Source organism: Budorcas taxicolor, chromosome 6, assembly GCF_023091745.1.
Source record: "Budorcas taxicolor isolate Tak-1 chromosome 6, Takin1.1, whole genome shotgun sequence".
Lineage (NCBI taxonomy): Eukaryota > Metazoa > Chordata > Mammalia > Artiodactyla > Bovidae > Budorcas > Budorcas taxicolor.
The window spans coordinates 108,737,894-108,755,576 of NC_068915.1; positions in this window are offsets into that span (position 1 = coordinate 108,737,894).

A 17,683-nucleotide genomic window follows, 5' to 3' on the forward strand; every position below is an offset into this window, starting at 1 on the left:
GAGTCAGCATTGGATGGACTAATTACAATAGCAAACAAAGGACAGTGGTGAAACACATTTTACCCATAGTGAAGGTCTTTGGAATAGTCTTGGGTGGCGTCCATCCCCTGTTTGAGTAACACGAGCTCTCCTGGAGACTTGTGACCAGTGCTAAGTAGGATAAGGAGAAGGTCTCCTTGGGGGTAAGCATGACTTCTGCATGGTTTATTTTATTTTATTTTTTTGGCCTCCCTGCTGTTGCATGTGGGATCTTAGTTCCCTGAGCAGGGATTGAACCTGAGCCCCCTACAGTGGACATGTGGAGTTTTACCCACTGGACAGCCAGGGAAGTCCCCTCTTTCCCACGTTTAACACTTGCTGTGTTGCCGTTTCAACAGAGAGGAGCAAACAGCAGACTGAGGTCCTTGTGGGGACAACAGCAGGCAGCTAGAATATTTTTAGGTTGCCTCCTTAGTTATATTCTGTTCATGGCAAAAGATTATGATCTTCTGTTTACAGAAGTAAAACGTGTCCTTTGCAATACATTTTGATTAAAAAGTTAACCTAATAATAGATGAGCCCATATAGGGTACCTGGCATGTACGCGTAGCAAAAGTGATGAAAGGGTTTGAAAATGAAATATGGAGCTGCTGGACAGATTATTTCTAAAGTGTCTTCGATCTTAGTCAACCGATGACTTTGCATCATTAGAGAATCACGGGAAAATCAGAATTGGGCATTTTCAGAACTTTCTGGGGATCATCTAACCCAGTTTTCTTGCTTTATAGTTGATGAGAAGGAGGCTCAGAGGGACGTGACTGGCTCAAGGTCCCCCGGTGCTCGGTTGGCTGATAATCTGTGTGTGGGGTGTGTGTGTAGGGTTGGGGGGAGCTGGGTGATGGTCTAGACCAAGGGCTGCTTTAAGTAACTCAGGTTGTCTTGAGCAGGAAAGAGGGTAGAGGAAGGGAAAGCAAAACCGCTAGATAACAAGTGGGAAGAGCCTTAATATCTCCGTTTTTTCAACTTGCTGCAGCAGCAGCAACAAGAGCTGGCTGGTTTCCCCTCAGTAGACGCAGCAGTGCTTTTTTTTTTTTGCTGCGGAATGTGGTGTTAAACGCAATAGGTCAGCACTAAGTGACTGAAGCGACTTAGTAGCCGCAGCAGCAAGCTTGAACAAAATGCGATGACTGATTAAGAAATGAACGAACGGTAAGTCACAGCAGGCGAGTCCTGATTATGATATTGCTTATCAACGCGCTCCCCCCACAACCTCAACACCCGCCCCCCCCCCCCCCCCCCCCCCACCCCGCCACCTCCCGTCCAGGAACAAAGCTGCAGGAGGGGAAGCTGAACCCAGAGGTCCTTGTCCTGGGGACACGCTAATTTTCGCCACGACAGTCATCTGTGAGGAAATCCGGTGTTGCAGGAGAACAGCTTCAAGCGGGCTGCGGGCGCTCTCGGGTGGGCGTCATGGTCCCCTGCGCCCTCCTTACCGTGCATCTTGCTTTCCAGCAGATGCATTGAGATGATCAAAGAGGGATGTAGTCAAGGATTAAAGACACCTCCCCCTGGTGGATGGGCCTGGGAAGCGCAGGGCCTGTCCAGAGCAGGCGTTGAGCATATATTCACTCTGGATGTTCCAGAAGGCTGGATCAACAGGCCTTGCATGGTGCCTGGCCTGGACCAAGCCTGTTCCTCGCTCACATTCCTGGATGGACAAATCACTCTATTTTTTTTCTCTGTCACTATTTCTTCATGCCTCATGTTTAGATAAGGCACTGTGTCCTACAAATATGCGTTGAGATATGAGTGATGGGTCGAATGAACGTGGTGGTTGCCTTTTCACCGACTCACTCACTAGTTTATTCATTAAGCACTTAGAGGGAGGATAACTCAGGCCTCCCCTTGTAGATTAAGATCTAATTGGGGACTTCCCTGGTAGTCCAGTGGTTAAGAATCCGCTTGCCAATAAGGGGACACAGGGTCCATTCCTGGTCGGGGAAGACTCCACATGCCGCAACTAAGGGGCAAGTAAGCCTGTGCACCACAACTTCTGAAGCCTGTGGGCCCTAGAGCCCATGCTCTGCAGCCAAAGAAGCCACCGCAATGAGAGAGCTGAGCACTGCAGCTAGAATTAGCCCCTGCTCGATGCAACTAGAGAAAGCCAGTGTGCAGCAAAAAGACCCAGTACAGGCACAAATATAAATTAAATTAAAAAAAAAAAAAGATCTATTGGGGAAGCAGACAACAACTTTGTAAATAAGTAGGTTACCAAAATAATGCTTTCTAGAATATCACACGTGCTAGCAGGCACTAGTGGTAAAGAGCCTGCCTGCAATGCAGGAGACCCCCGGGTTTGATCCCTGGGTCAGGAAGATCCCCTGGAGAAGGGAATGGCCATCCACTCTTGCCTGGGAAATCCCATGGACAGAGGAGCCTGGTGGGCTACAGTCCATGTGGTCACAAAGAGTCAGGCATGACTAACACTTAACACTATATGATTGTGTTTCTGAGTAAAGGCAAACTGTGGTTCAGATAGGTTAAGTAACTTGTCCCAATCACCTGTCAGCAAACACTGGGGCTGCGATTTGAAGGCAGACCACGTGGTTGTGGGGTTTATCTCTTCATCCATAATGCAGGCGCTTAACTGCCTCATGTCTGGGTCCCCAGTGCCCTGGTGTGTGTTGTGGGTAGTGCATAGACTCCTGCGACTTGTCTCTAACAACACTTACACTTTGTGCCATTTTTCATCGCATTACCACCCAAAGCCATTTCAGCCTCAGGACCTCAGCACTGTGAGCCTGTGGGCTCCCTGCACCCCCCACTGCCTCCCGGCCCCTCCCCCTTGGTCCCTCCCCAACCCCTCCCCCCAGGTCATCCCCACCATGGTTCTCCTCTAGAACCCATTAACCCCTCTTTTCCCTCAAGAGGTACTGGGGGATGAGGTTTTTTTTTTTTCCTTTTCGTGCCTTAGGGGTATGTTTTTCTTGGAGGGTAGGCTCTTATTTCTATGAATACAGTTGGATTTGAAATTCAAGTTGTAAAGGTTTCCTGTTTTGTATTTTGCCAAATGTTCATACATAAAGCTCTTTCCTAAGGAGACAAAGTCTTGGTCCTCCCCCATCTCTGTGCCAAGCTGTAGCTTTACGTTCACTTTGCTTCACTGCAAAAAGAATTTGTGTGTGTGTGGCTCTGTGCTTAGTGACAGGGAGAGGGCAAGTTGAGAGGGATTCAGGTTCTGTTTCCAGGTCACTGGGATGGGACAGAGAAGGGACAGATGATGCTTACTGGAAGTTTTCATCAAGGAGGTAGAATTTTGGCCAACCTTTGAAAGATGTTTGGATTTTGATAGATGAAGGAGAAAGGCAAGTGCATGAATTTGATAAGGGGTTAAGCCACACAATATATGAGTAACTCAAACAACCTCCCTGATGGCTCAGTAGATAAAGAATCCACCTGCATTGCAGGAGACACAGAAGACTCATTTTCAATCCCTCGGTTGGGAAGATCCCATGGAGTAGGAAATGCCAACCCACTCCAGTATTCTTGCCAAGAAAATCCCATGGACAGAGGAGCCTGGTAGGCTACTCTAAAGGGATGCAAAGAGACAGGCCTGACTGAATGACTAAGCATGCGCACAAACAACTCAGCAGCAGAAAAGCACATAACCTGGTTAAAAAATGGATGAAGAATATGGATAAACATTTCTCCAAAGAAGACATGCAAATGGCCAACAAGTGTATGGAAAGGTACTCACCATGATTAGTCATTCAGTTCAATTCGGTCACTCAGTCGTGTCCGACTCTTTGCGACCCCATGAATCGCAGCACGCCAGGCCTCCCTGTCCATCACCCACTCCCGGAGTTCACTCAGATTCACGTCCATCGAGTCAGTGATGCCATCCAGCCATCTCATCCTGGGTTGTCCGCTTCTCCTCCTGCCCCCAATCCATCCCAGCATCAGAGTCTTTTCCAATGAGTCAACTCTTCGCATGAGGTGTCCAAAGTACTGGAGCTTCAGCTTTAGCATCATTCCTTCCAAAGAAATCCCAGGGCTGATCTCCTTCAGAATGGACTGGTTGGATCTCCTTAATTAGTCATTAGGGAAATACAAATCAAAACCACAATGAACTGTCACCTCACACCTGTTACAACGGCCATTATCAAAAATACAAGCGATAACAAGAGCTGGCAAGGATGTGGAGAAAAGGGAGCCTGCTGCACCGTTGGTGGGAATGTAAATTGGTACAGTCCCTCTGGAAAACAGTAGGAAGATGTCTCAAAAAATTAAAAATAGAAAGAATAAGAATCTGAGCTTAATTAAGAGTTAGAAGAAACTTTGTTATGTGGATGACAAATACAGTCTTAGCCCTGAGCTTAGTATTCTTTTATTACAGAAGATAAGGGGTGATTAGGCAAGCAACTCCAGTCTGTTCCATATTATTTAATATAAATACATGTAATATACAATCTCATGAAGTAAAACAAAAGAGAAATATTAAAAGAATACCTATAGGTTAATAGAAACATTGGGGCTTCCCTGGTGGCTCAGAGGGTAAAGAATCGCCTGCAAGAGGGGACACGTGGGTTCAATTCCTGGGTCACGAAGATCCCCTGGAGAAGGAAATGACAACCCATTCCAGTATTCTTGCCTGAAGAATTCCATTACAGAGGTGCCTGGTGGGCTAAAGTCCATGGAGTTTCCAAGAGTCGGACATGATTGAGTGACTAACATTTTCACTTTCAAACAATATATAAAATTTCCTTTTTGTGAACATAATGGTTGTCTGAATTGAATATTGCATTGTGATTACAAAGAAAAAAATAGAACTACCATATATAATCCAGCAATCTCATTTCTAGGTTAATATATTAAAAAAAAATGAAATTAGTATCTTGAGTAAAGACCTGTACCTCTTGTTCATTGTGGCAGTGCAATAGTCAAGATAGGGAAATAATCTGTGTCTGTTGATGGATGAATGGATAAAGAAAATGTGATCCACACACACACATATGTATATATATGTCACATATTATCGTGTGTATATATATATATATTTTTTTTTTTTCAAGTATAAAAGCAAGAGAGTTCCAGAAAAACATCTACTTCTGTTTTACTGATTACTCCAAAGCCTTGTGTGGATCACAACAAACTGGAAAATTCTTCAAGGAATACCAGACCACCTGACATGCCTCCTGAGAAATCTGTATGCAGATCAGAAAGCAACAGTTAGAACTGGACATGGAACAGCAGGCTGGTTCCAAATCAGAAAAGGAGTACGTCAAGACTGTATATTGTCACTCTGCTTATTTAACTTATATGCAGAGTACATCATGAGAAATGCTGGGCTGGAAGAAGCACAAGCTGGAATCAAGATCACCGGGAAAAATATCAATAACCTTGGATATGTAGATGACACCACCCTTATGGCAGAAAGTGAAGAACTAAAGAGCCTCTTAATGAAAGTGAAAGAGGAGAGTGAACAAGTTGGCTTAAAACCCAACATTCAGAAAATTGAAATCATGGTATCTGGTCTCATCACTTCATGGCAAATAGATGGGGAAACAATGGAAGCAGTGAGAGATTTGTTTTCTTGGGCTCCAAAGTCACTGCAGATTGTGACTGCAGGCATGAGATTAAAAGACATTTGCTCCTTGGAAGAAAAGCTGTGACCAACCTGGACAGCATATTACAAAGTAGAGACATTGCTTTGCCTACAGAGGTCCATCTAGTCAAAGCTATGCTTTTTCCAGTAGTTATGTATAAATGTGAGAGTTGGACTATAAAGAAAGCTGAGAACCAAAGAATTGATGCTTTTGAACTGCAGTGTTGGAGAAGACTCTTGAGAGTCCCTTGGACTGCAAGAAGATCCAACCAGTCCATCCTAAAGGAGGTCAGTCCTGGGTGTTCATTGGTAGGACTGATTTTGAAGCTGAAACTCCAGTACTTTGGCCACCTGATGCGAAGAGCTGACTCATTTGAAAAGACCTTGATGCTGGGAAAGATTGAGGGCAGGAGGAGAAGGGGATGACAGAGGATGAGATGGTTGGATGCCATCATCCACTCCATGGACATGGGTTTGGGTGGAGTCCGGGAGCATGTAGGCCTGGCGTGCTGCGGTTTATGGAGTCTCAAAGAGTCAGACCGACTGAGTGATGGAACTGAACTGAAAGGCCCATCCTCCAAATATAGTCTCATACTGAAGTCCTGGGAGGCAAGTTAGTGCTTCAGTGTATGACTTTGAAAGAGACACCATGCAGTTCATCACACAGACATCAAGCTAGATGTTTTTCCCCCATCTTGAAAACTGCTGAAGCTTTTATTTTAAACTTAAAAAAGTTTTTTTTTAAAAACAATTTTATATTGGAGCATAGTTGACAAACATTTTAAGCATTTTGGTATCCATGATAATTTGATGACTAGTCTTACCACCCTGTCTGGCCACAGGGAACAGGACTGTCTTCATGATGAGTATATTTGGGACGTGGCCAAGGACCTGTTGTACCTTGCTGTCAATTCCTCCTGGTTATGTGTGGAAGAATAACATCATCAGGGCATCAGGGAAAGGTCTCCATAAAGATGGAGAGCTTGAGAGCATGAACAAGTTTTCATTGTTTCCAGAGAGACATTTCTTAAAATTTCATTTTTAATTGGAGGGTGATTGCTTTACAGTATTGTATTGACTTCTGCCACACAACAGCCTGAATCAGCCATTAAATACACATATGTCCCCTTGCTCTTGAATCTACCCCCCTCACCCTTCACCCCATAGCAGCCCTCTAGATTGTTACAGAGTACTGCTGCTGCTGCTGGCAGTTGTGTCCGACTCTGTGTGATCCCAGAGATTGCAACCCACCTGGCTCCCCTGTTCTTGGGATTCTCCAGGCAAGAACACTGGTGTGGGTTGCCGTTTCCTTCTCCAAAGCATGAAAGTGAAAAGTGAAAGTGAAGTCGCTCGGTCGTGTCCGACTCTTAGCGACCCCATGGACTGCTGCCTACCAGGCTCCTCTGTCCATGGGACTTTCCAGGGAAGAGTACTGGAGTGGGGTGCCACTGCCTTCTCTGGCCACAAAGTACTACTCAGCCATAAAAAGGAATGCATTTGAGTTGGTTCTGGTGAGGTGAATGAACCTACAGCTTGTCATACAGAGTGGAGTCAGTCAGATCCACATTTTGCTCTTGGGAGGGAGTGGCAGATTAGGGAGAGGCCAGGTCAGCTGTAAAGATTGGGTTGAATAATAGGAGAGGCATCCTGAGCTAAAGATGAAACAAGGATCGTTATTTTTTTTTAGAGTTTCCAAGCTTTTTATTTAATTTATGATGGCTACAGATAACATATGTGCTCTGTCGTGTCCAGCTCTTTTGAGACCCCGTGGACTGTAGCCCACCAGGTTCGTCTCTCCATGGGATTTCCTAGGCAAGAATACTGGAGTAGGTTGCCTTTCCTTCTCCAGGGGATCTTCCTGACGCAGGGTTGAACCCAAGTCTCCTGCATTGGCAGGCAGATTCTTTACTGTTGAGCCACCTGGGAAGCCTACGTTTTGTTATTATTCTGTTACTAAGTCTAGTCTGACTCTTTGCAGCCCCATGGACTGCAGCGTGACAGTCTCCTCTGTCTTTCACTATCTCTCAGAGTTTGCTCAAATTCATGTCCATTGAGTGAACATGAAAGTGAAAGTCGCTCCACCGTGTCCGACCCTTTGTGACCCCATGGACTATGCAATTCTTGGAATTCTCCAGGCCAGAATACTGGAGTGGGCAGCCTTTTCCTTCTCCTAGGCATCTTCACAACCCAGGGATCAAACCCAGGCCTCCCTCATTGCAGGCAGATTCTTTACCAGCTGAGCCATAAGGGAAGTCCAAGAATACTGGAGTGGGTAGCCTATCTCTTCTCCAGGGGATCTTCCCCGACCCAGGAATTGAACCCAAGTCTCCTGCATTGTAGGTGGATTCTTTACCAACTGAGCTGTGAGGGAAGCCAACTGAGTAGATGATGCTATTTAACCATCTCATTCTCTATTGTCTCCTTCTCCTCCAGCCTTCAGTCTTTCCCAGCATCAGGATCTTTGTCAGTGAGTCAACTCTTCACATCGGGAGGCCAAAAATTTGGAGCCTCAGCCTCAGTCCTTGAAGTGAATAGTCAGAGTTGATTTCCTTTAGAATTGACTGGTTTGATCTTCTTGTAGTCCAAGGGAATCAAGAGTCTTCTCCAGCACCACAATTTGAAAACATCAATTCCTTGGTGCTCAGCCTTCTTTATGGTTCAACTCTTATATCTGTACATGACTGCTGGAAAAACCATAGCTTTGAATATGTGGAATGAACCTAAATGTCTAACCCTAAATGCTGCCCACTGTATACAGCTCCCTGAGCAAACTCAGCGACTCTTTTTACCCAGGTTTACTTCTTGTTTTCATCCTTAATTGTCCTTCTTGCCATCCTTGTTGGCCTGGGAGACAAGGAGACCATGGTATTTTTAAAAGTTATCTATTTGAGAACATTTACGGTTTATACTTATATTATTTTGTTTTCACTAACAGGAAATAATTTCTTGTAGAGTTGACTTGTTGACAGTTTAGTCCCTCAGTTTTAGTCTGAGGAAGTTTTTATTTCTCTTTCTTTTTCGTCTGTGCAACTCTAGGTCATCAGTCTATTGGCTTGGCTTGTATTGCCAATGATGTAGTTATTTTGGTTATAAGCCATTCTTTTTCCCTAATGATAGATTATGTCTTATTCCAAATTACGTGTGTGTGTGTGCAAGAGAGAGAAAGAAATGGCTGAAAAGTTTCTCAAGTATTGACAAATGTCAAAACATACGATGAAAAAGCTCAGAGAACACAGCATGGGGAAAAATTATTTATTTTGGCTATGCCTTGTGGCTTATGGGGTCTTAGTTCCCCAACCAAGGATTGAACCTTGACTATGCAGTGAAAGCACCAAGTCCTAACCACTGGACTGCCAAAGACTGCCAAGGAATTCTTTGGGTTGGCTTTATTCCTGAGCATGCAGAGCAGGTTATTTGTTCCCAAGTGCAATTCCATGGAAGGAACCTAGCAGAACCTGGCAGGCTACAGTCCATGTGATCACAAAGAGTCAGGCTTGACTGAGTGACTCTTTCCTTTTGGTCTCCCCAGATGTCGCAGTGGTAAAGAATCTGCCTGCCAATGCAGGAGACACAAGAGACCCAGGTTCAATCCCTGGGTAGGGGAGATCTCCTGAAGGAGGAAAAGCAACCCACTTCAGTATTCTTGACTGGAGAATTCCATGGACAGAGGAGCCTTGTGGGTTACAGTCATTGGGGTGACAAAGAGTCAGACTGCGTGCTTTGCAATATCCTAGCAGCTGACTGAAGCTCAGGGATGCAAAGTGAATATCAATTGTGTTGTGAGGTTGAATTGTATCTCCTCAAAAAGGCATGTGGAAGTCTTAACCCTGGTACCTGTGAATGTGACTTTACTTGGAAATAGTATGGTTGCAGATGAATTTAGTTGAGCTGAGGCCTTACTGAGAAGCTTCCCTGGTGGCTCAGATGGTAAAGAACCTGCCTGCAACACTGGAGACCTGGGTTCGATCCCTGAGTTAGGAAGATCCCCTGCAGCAGGAAATGGCAACCCACTCCAGTATTCTTGCCTGGAGGATTCCAAGGGAGAGGAGCCTGGCAGGCTACAGTCTGTGGGATCAAAAGAGTTGGACACGAGTAAGCGAATAACACATACTGAGTTAGGGTAGCCCTACATCTAACAATCCATACCCTTAGAGGAAGGCCATTTGTAGACACAGAGAGACACAGAGGGAAAAGGTGGCTATGTGAAGATGGAGACGGAGACTGCAGTGATGCTTCTGCAAGCCAAGGAATGCCGGTAGTACCAGAAGCCAGGAGAGAGGCACGGGACAGACTCCGCTCCATAGCCTGCCAAGGAACCAGCCTTACAGACCTCCTGACTATGTACTTCTCACCTCCAGAACCACGAGACAATACACTTCTGTCATATAAAGCTGCTGGGTTTGTGAAACTCTGTTAAGGAAGCCTAGAACGCTATCATAGAAGCGGAGGGAGAAACATTCATAAAAATAACTGCTTTGGAGGATAGTAAGTGTGACTCAGAGAGAATGGGAGGTGCAGGATATGTCTGGGGACTTGGAGGAAAGAATTCGTTTCAAGGAGGCTGAGGATTATGGTTTCAGGATCTCCATACAAATGGGCAGATTATGAGAAATAAAAGAAACTAATGACAAAAGATGGTAAGTGTGATATTTTACAGTCACCAAGACTTGCGATGGGGTTTAGTACTGATACATGCTGAAATGAAAAATATAAACTATTGTGCGTCTGTGCTCAGTTGATTCGGTCATGTCCAACTCTGTGACCCCATGAACTGTAGCCCGCCAGGCTCTTCTGTCCTTGGGATTTTTCCAGCAAGAATGCTGGAATGGCTTGCCATTTCCTTCTCTAATAACCTATTGTGTCAGGACATAATTTGTATTAAAAAAAAAAAAAAAAAGACGGGATTTCCCTTGTGGTCCAGTGGTTAAGACTCTGTGCTTCCCATGTGGGAGACTCAGATTCGATCCCTGGTTAAGGAACTAAGATCCCAATGCTTCGCAAGCACACTCCCCCCCAAATTCTTAAAAAAAAAAAAAAAAAAAGACAGACATGCTTATGGAAATCTGAGGGCCTGAGAGGGAAAACAGGCCAGCAGAGCACAGGGTGAGGAGATAACTAAAGATGCATGGAAGTTCTGGCTTTAAAGGTGTCATAAGAGCCATGTGGATTTTCGAGTACAGTGGCTGGATGTCTTTCTTGCCCAGGTGATGAAGTTGCTCAGAGGTAGGACATCCCCAGATATCGGCCACAAGCTTTATTTGGCTGAAGGTGGGAAAGCTTGATCCATTTTTGTCTTGCTTTACTGATCATTTAAAGGGCTCGATAAAGGACAGAAATGGTATGGACTTAACGGAAGCATAAGATATTAAGAAGAGGTGGCAAGAATACACAGAAGAACTGTACAAAAAAGATCTTCATGATCCAGGTAATCACGATGGTGTGATCACTCACCTAGAGCCAGACATCCTGGAATGTGAAGTCAAGTGGGCCTTGGAAAGCATCACTATGAACAAAGCTAGTGGAGGTGATGGAATTCCAGTTGAACTACTTCAAATCCTGAAAGATGATGCTGTGAAAGTGTTGCACTCAATATGCCAGCAAATTTGGAAAACTCAGCAGTGGCCACAGGACTGGAAAAGGTCAGTTTTCATTCCAATCCCAAAGAAAGGCAATGCCAAAGAATGCTCAGACTACCGCACAGTTGCACTCATCTCACACGCTAGTAAAGTAATCCTTAAAATTCTCCAAGCCAGGCTTCAGCAGTACATGAACCGTGAACTTCCAGATGTTCAAGCTGGTTTTAGAAAATTCATAGGAACCAGAGATCAAATTGCCAACATCCGCTGGATCATGGAAAAAGCCAGAGAGTTCCAGAAAAACATCTATTTCTGCTTTATTGACTATGCCAAAGCCATTGACTGTGTGGATCACAATAAACTGTGGAAAATTCTGAAAGAGATGGGAATACCAGACCACCTGACCTGCCTCTTGAGAAACCTGTATGCAGGTCAGAAAGCAAGAGTTAGAACTGGACATGGAACAACAGACTGGTTCTAAATAGGAAAAGGAGTACATCAAGTCTGTATATTGTCACTCTGCTTGTTTAACTTATATGCAGAGTACATCATGAGACACGCTGGGCTGGAGGAAGCACAAGCTGGAATCAAGATTTCCGGGAGAAATATCCATAACCTCAGATATGCGGATGACACCACCCTTATGGCAGAAAGTGAAGAAGAACTAAAAAGCCTCTTGATTAAAGTTCAGTTCAGTTCAGTTCAGTTGCTCAATCGTGTCCGACTCTTTGCGACCCCATGAACCGCAGCACGCCAGGGCTCCCTGTCCATCACCCACTCCCGGAGTTCACTCAGACTCACGTCCATCGAGTCAGTGATGCCATCCAGCCGTCTCATCCTTGGTCTTCCCCTTCTCCTCCTGCCCCCAATCCCTCCCAGCATCAGAGTCTTTTCCAACGAGTCAACTCTTCGCATGAGGTGTCCAAAGTACTGGAGCTTCAGCTTTAGCATCATTCCTTCCAAAGAAATCCCAGGGTTGATCTCCTTCAGAATGGACTGGCCGGATCTCCTTGCAGTCCAAGGGACCCTCAAGAGTCTTCTCCAACACCACCATTCAAACACATCAATTTGTTTATCTATTTTATATATGGTACTATGTATATGTTACTCCCAGCATATATTTCTTAATTTATCCTTCCTTCCCAAGAGTTTCTTCAATTTTTTTTTTTTTTTTTTTTTGGCTGTGCTGCACGGGATATTCCAGTTCCCCAACCAGGGATTGAACCTGCGCTATGGCAGTGGAAGAACTGAATCCTAACCACTAGACCATCAATGAACTCCCCCTAACCTAATTCCCACCAAGGTTTTTAAAAAAGTTTGGAGAAAACCTTTAGTTCTTGTTGGGGGAATAATGCAAAATTCTTTGGGTTTTTTTTTTTTTTTTTCATTCTTCCCCTTCCTTTCCTTTTCACAATTAGCACCATGTACTTCTGTCTTGTAAGTGAGTCTTTAAAGGGCATTGAGAATCCCATGGGCAAAGGAGCCTGGCAGGCTACAGTCCATGGGGTCCCAAAGAGTTAGACATGATTCAGCGACCAACACTTTAAGGGGTGTTACAGTTTAACCTTTAGAAGTTGAAACTAGCCAGTCCTGGAGTTTGGGGGAGGCTGGAATTGGTGTTCAGCAGGAAGTCAGATAGCCTCATCACAAAGCTCCCATGCACGGCTGCATCCAGGCAGCTGGCACACCCCAGATATTCTGGAAGGACGACTAGTCATTATGCATCAGCAGGGCAGTCTGTTGGTTGTGCTTTTCACCTGCTGCTGTTCATACATGTTAAATAGAAATGGCAGCTTGTTTTGTTTCATTGTTATTAATTTAGATTACTGTACACTACTAGACGAACCTTACACTGTTTTGTTGGCATCTTGTGGGGATGAAAATGTTCGCATCCCTTGTGGTTTAAAGCTATAATTGTCTATTAACTGTATATTACGAGGTATATTACTATGAATTTTAATGTGAACTGGCCTGTTATGGTAAAAGCAGGGGTATACATCACCTTTATCACCTGCAAATGTTGTACAGAATACAGTTTAGTGCTAACAATAGAGTCAGGCTGGTTAGTTTGAATCATGGTCTCATGCAAACTGTTGAAGCTTCATGCTGCATGCTAAGTCACTTTAGTTGTGTCCAACTCTTTGTGACCCTATGGACTGTAACTCGCCTGGCTCCTTTGTCCATGGGATTCTCCAGGCAAGAATACTGGAGTGGGTAGCCATTTCCTTACTCCAGGGGATCTTCCTAACCCAGGGATCGAACCTGGGTCTCCCACACTGAGGGCAGATTCTTTACCATTTGAGTCACCAGGGGCCACCATGACAAGAATACACCCATTTATTTTCCAAATGGGTGGTAAAATGAGATCAAGGACAAATGAATGGTCTCTATTAATTTGCAAGCAATTTTTCTTCTCACTTTTTGTGGGCATCTGGAGGGGCTATGTTTGGAAAGTGTGAAAGTGTTAGTTGCTCAGTTGTGTCAGCCTCTTTGGGACCCCATAGATTGTAGCCCACCAGGCACCTCTGTCCATGGGATTCTCCAGGCAAGAATACTGGAGTGGGTAGCCATTCCCTTACTCCAGGGGATCTTCCTGACTCAGGGATTGAACCTAGGTCTCCCACATTGCAGGGGAATTCTTTATTGTCTGAGCCACCAAGGCCTGTGTCTTACTCATCCCAGATCCCCATAATCTAAGTTAGGCTTTGATGTATGAATGGTGAAGTCAAGACCTTCTCACTGGTATTTTCAGTTACCCTGGTCTCTGCTGATGATGCTAACAATGTATTGTTCTGCTTGGGAACACCACCTGGATAGAATCTTTCTAGATTCCACTCTGAATCCAGTGCTACCTGAGTGAAAATTATTGAAACTTCACAAGCTGAGGAATCCCAGTTGAACATCTGGAAAGTGTCATTTTCCGCTAGTACTTCTTAAAATTCTTGGAGCTCACTGATGATAGCTTTCTCATCTTGAAGTGAACCTTAGTAATAGCCTACAGGTCAGGAACTGATCCAAAGATGTGATGTTATTTTCTGGCGCTTACTCAGACAGTCAGGGGTAGATTCCAGACTGGACACCAGGTCTCCCACACTGTCCTGTGTACCTTTCAATTGCATATAGAAGGAGAATTTGGAATATCACAGATTTTACAATATGGGCTTTGCTTATATGTCCCATAACATTTGGGTTAAAGCTGAAAAATTCAAATAAATATTCATATCTTGCTGTTTCAATTTTTTTAAAATTTAGTTTTTACCGGAGGATAATTGCTTTACAATATTGTGTTGCTTTCTGCCATACAGCAACATGAATCAGACATAGGTATACATAAGTCCCCTCTAGGTTGGCACAGAGCACTGAGCTTGAGCTCCCTGCATAAAAGAGTGCACCCTACTGGCTGTCTATTTTAGGATGGCAGTGAATATGTCTCAGTGCCACCCTCTCCATTGTCCCACCCTCTCCTTCTCTACCTCTGTCTCCATTGCTGCCTTGCAAATAAGTTTATCAGGACCATCTTTCTAGATTCCATATTGTATACTGCTTTTTTAACAAATGAAAACTTTAAAAGGCTTTTTTAAACAATGAACATTTTCAGACTTACAAAGACATCTGTAGAATGCTCATAGACAATGAAACTGTGGTAGTATTGGTTGGCCAAAAAGTTGGCTTGGGTTTTTCTATAAAATGATACTTTTTGGCCACCCCAATATCACTTAAGGCACTCAGTGAAATCTCAGTGAAAGTTCTGTACAGTTAATATATATATATATATATTTGCATACCACAAATCAAGTAAATATTCTACGGAAAACACTGAAGGGTATCATTTGTGGACATTTCTAAGCATCCATGAAACAAACTAGACAAACTCAAATGATTCTACTAATGGAAGCCTTAGATAAAAATGGTTTGAATCAAAGTTTGAATCAAGATCCATTAAAATATTACTTTAGCAAATAAGCCATTTGTGAAATTGGATTTTCAAACAAATGACTAATCTGTATTTTGAAGTGAGTGGCTTACAGTTCTGCTTGAAAAGGGAGAAATTTGTGAATTTAGGGGAAGGATAATTTCCTAATGACTATATTAATAGTGTTCAAGTATAACAATGATTATCAATTAATCAATGTCAGGCAATAACTTGATAAATGACCCAGATACAGTCTGTCACTCCTTAGAACTATCTCAGTCTTTTCCATCTATTTCTATTAATAGTATGGCAATAATCACCCTGAAAGAGTAGGTAGCCTGTGACCTACTATGCGCAGGGACCATGCCACTTTCTTTCTCCCTTCCTTCTTTCATTTTACTTTCTTTCCTTTTCTCTCCCTTTCTCTCTCTCTCTTTCTTTTTCTTCCTTTCTTATTTTTTTTTCCTCTCTCTATTTCTTTCTTATAGATGAGTTGAGTTATTCAATGCTGTTTTTTAGTTGCAAAGTAGTGTCTGACTCTTTTACAACCCCAGGGACTGTAGCCCACCAGGCTCCTCTGTCCATGGGATTCCTCAGGCAAGAATTCTCAAGTGGGTTGCCCTTTCCTGCTCCAGGGGATCTTTGCAACCCAGGGATTGAACCCAAGTCCCCTGCACTGGCAGGCAGATTCTTTACCACGCAGCCACCACTCAATATCATGTACGAAATGAGTGGCAGATTCAGAATCGGCACTCATGCTCTCCAAATTCTGTGGGAACAAATGGAGATCAAACAAAAATGAGAACAGCAAAGGCTATTTTTTCTGAACTTACTCTAGCAAAGGGATCTATATCATGCATTTAGGCAGAGACTGAAAGCAGTCAGGGGAATATACAAACTGTATTTTGGAAAAAGGGAAGGCTTCATTCACGCCTTAATTGGAGGCTGAAGCATGAGTAAGTGGTCAGGGTAACTGGAAGTGGTACATCCTGTGTGATTAGTTAGGGGTGAAGATTTAACTGTCTCTGGTTCATCCTAAGTTGGAAACAGGAACAAAATTTAGGCAAGCTGTCAATTGTTATTTGTTGAGTCCTGTCCCAAGGCCACAGGTGTGAGGCCTTGTACCAAGGCCACAGAAGCGGAGCCCAGAGCCAAGGTCTCCTCTGAAACTGAGTCCCTCTGTGATGGTTGCCAAAACCTCCTGGGATCATCACCAGCAAGTTTCATGACTTCCAATTAGGCAAGAATGCCCACCCCTGTAATCACCCAATAGCACCCTAACCAATCACCTAATGCCAATCTTCCAGGAGGAATTTATAGTTTTGAGGCTATAAACATTGGCTACTAATCCATGAAAATGGTCCAGTCTCCCCAGCCTGTAGGGAGGTGTCAGCCCACAATGCTTGCAGTGCCCACATTATCTCTGCTCTTTGTTCTTAATAAACTTGCTCCCTTCTGAACTGTTCTGTGTCTGGAAGTTCTTTTCCAACCCATTGTCAGACTGCCTCAATGTTGATCAAGTCCTAGCTGTTTGAGACTGAGAATCACAGGACTTCTTGTTTAATTTCTTGGACAAGTTGCTAGAGGTTGTGGTTTGACATCCCGTAAGTCTGACTTACAATTAACAGGTGGCGTCCTGAGCTGGTTACTGTTGGTAACAGGTTGGTTTCCTATGCTGGTTGCTATAGATGGTGCGTCAGAATTCACATGAGTTCATGTGGTCATTTTTATGTGTGGTCAGGCCAGTGTTTCTTTGTATACTCAGCCCATCAGTTCAGTTTTCTTTCTTCTAGATCAGGGGTAGCAAACTATCTGCAAAGAACCAGATAGAAAGTATTTTCAGTCTGTGAGCCCTGCAGCCTCTGTCGCAATTACTCAGCTCTGACATTTTAGCACAAAATCAGCCACAGACAATATGTAAACAAATGGATTTGGCTGCGTTCCAACAAAACTTTATGTACAAAAACAGGCAGCATGCTTGATTTGGCCCTAGGGTTGTTGTTTGCCAATCCCTGTTCTAGGGAGAAGAGTTTGCACAAAATCAACAAATGTACGAATAACAGCTGCCTCTTGGGTCATGACTCATTTCCTTTAGGCTGGCTTTTGTATTAATTGAAATTATGATCATTGTGGTCTGGTTTCTGAGTGATGTTATAATCAAGAAGCGTAGTTCAACAACCAAAAGATATTTAAAAATTCCATTATTTTTTCCTTCTTGTCGAAGGACATTATATGGTAGCCATTTAAAAGCTAAAGTGATCCTTCTTTTCTTTCTGTCCCATTCCTCCATGGCCCAAATGCCATTTTTAGAACCTCTTATTTGTCAAAACCCCCAAAGAAACCCAAATACTCTGTCATGCACACAGTGAATCAGCACTGTGAACTATCATTTTATTTTGTAAAATTTATTTATTTTTAATTGGAGGATAATTGCTTTACAATATCATATTGGTTTCTGCCATGCATCAACACGAATCAGCAGTAGGGATAGGTATGTCCCCTCACTCCTGAATCTCCTTCCCACCTCTCACCTCATCCCACAACTCTAGGTTGTCACCGAGCACCTGATTTGAGTTCCCTGAGTCATACAGCAAATGCCCACTGGCTATC